The sequence below is a fragment of the Microtus ochrogaster genome, linkage group LG7_11, assembly GCF_000317375.1.
Source record: "Microtus ochrogaster isolate Prairie Vole_2 linkage group LG7_11, MicOch1.0, whole genome shotgun sequence".
In the NCBI taxonomy this organism is placed as follows: domain Eukaryota; kingdom Metazoa; phylum Chordata; class Mammalia; order Rodentia; family Cricetidae; genus Microtus; species Microtus ochrogaster.
In genome coordinates this window covers 24,399,846-24,401,894 of record NC_022032.1, presented here as the reverse complement: position 1 = coordinate 24,401,894, position 2,049 = coordinate 24,399,846, and positions in this window count along the sequence as shown.

Below are 2,049 nucleotides of genomic sequence, written 5' to 3'. Positions count from 1 at the left end.
AGAGCTCAGTCCGGTGCTCCAATTTAGGTCTCTGTCTCTATCTCGATCCATAGCCAGATGAAGGTTCATATCCAGGCGGATGACTATATGTTTTTCTTTAGGTTCACCTTCTTATTTAGCTTCTCTAGGATCACAAATTATATGCTCAATGTCCTTTATTTATGCCTAGATACCAATTATGAGTGAGTACATCTCATGTTCATCTTTTTGGGTCTGGGATACCTCACTCAGGATAGTGTTTTATTTTTACACATTTATCAAGAGTCTAGTTCCTAGCCTTGAGACCAACTCTTAAGAGGAATGACATCCTGCAAAGTCTTGACCTTTAGTCAAGATTAGATTCTTCATATAAAATTACACAAGAAAACCTTATTAATGTACAATAATGGCTTTTATTTTAAAACTGGGAGGCTATATACTCATGCCAAAGGAAGAATTTTAAATAAATGACATAATGTATTATTAATGAATATTTGAATTTATATTTATTTTATATATCTCTCTATACAGGTAAATATGTACTGTGTAAACGTACAATCTATTTAGGTTAATACATACTGAGAAAATACCTGTCCTTTCTCAGCTAAAAACTGGTCTTGGAGCTAGACATATAGACTTTTGTGTGAAGGATTGCATATGTAAGCTCAACAATTTTCTTTATTTTTAAGAAAATAACATTTGTCATTGTAGATGTATCTATTATAAAGAACACTTGTAGTCAAAATGTACATTGTGCTCACCAAACAACCAATTTTCTTGGGATCAGACATCAAATAATTGTGGAATAATAGAAATAGTATGAGTTTCAAAATTTGAAGTATAAAAATACAGTAATTATTGCATAAAATATCACTCAAAATATGGTTTGTTCTTATACAAGTATTTTCTTGAAGAAACAACATAGGTAGGAAACTAAACAAAATCAATGCAATATTCATTTATGTCCCTAAATTTTAGAGTCTGTCTTCTTAATTCTTTAAATTTAATTTCAAGTCCTTTTCCTCTGATGAATCAAAAGTCTTCTCCAAAGTATATAATTTACTCTGACATCTTAAAAATGCTTAAATATTTAGAAACTGAGACTTTTAGTTCTTAACATAAACTTTACCCCTCCCCAAAGTGCTTAAATGCCAATTTCACAAATTTCAGAGTGGATGTTACTTTTCAAAGTTACATATGTGAACATAATTACCACACTGAAATGTAATGAAACCCTCATCATGCCCACAATCAGTTACCAAAAATAAAATCATCTCAGAGAAGGATCCAGGTGCTTGCTGTGAATTATAGAAATGAGCCAAAAGTTTTCCTGACTCTTCATCTGTAAGAAAAATGAAATATCTTTCAAAAATGTGACAAGTATTTAAAATGATCCCAAATGCTGTTTTACTAAATGTCAAGAGTAGAGATGGGGGTTGGTAGAAAGAAATTGTGTATACAGAGAACTATAAATTTTATTCATTTCTAAATGTAAAGGCTGCATTCTCATGAGCCAGATTCAGAATTATTGAGTCTGGGATGAAACACTTTCAAGCTCCATTGGGTAGATACGAGAGCCCTTGCTAAAAGCCTGTTTACTGTGCTATCTTAAAGTCTAAATAGAATGAATATGTTCTCTTCTGATCTTTCCCTTTTATCTGTCAACTCTCAAACATTATATATGATTTGCTTAAGGATTTTAGGTCAACGTAAAAAAATGCCTAAATATATATTAATAAAAATATGTAGTGATTCCATCTAAATAGTTAGGAAATACTTTAAAATTGTATTTATTTCCTTCAAAGCTTTAAGCTTTTTAGCAAGATACTTAAGTGATCAATTTTCTGATAGTTCATATTTTTGTAGTTTTAAAGTTATCACTTTTTAGAGAACACAGTAAAAAGGCATGGTTGAGGAGAAAATAGTCACTTAAATGTTTTATACAGTGAAAGGCATTTTTCTCTTTTAGCTCTTGGATTTAGTTTCATTATTTATTTATTTTGAACTTTTGGGGAATATGTCCATAAATAATGTATTACCAACAAATATTAGAAATATGTCATCTCAGCC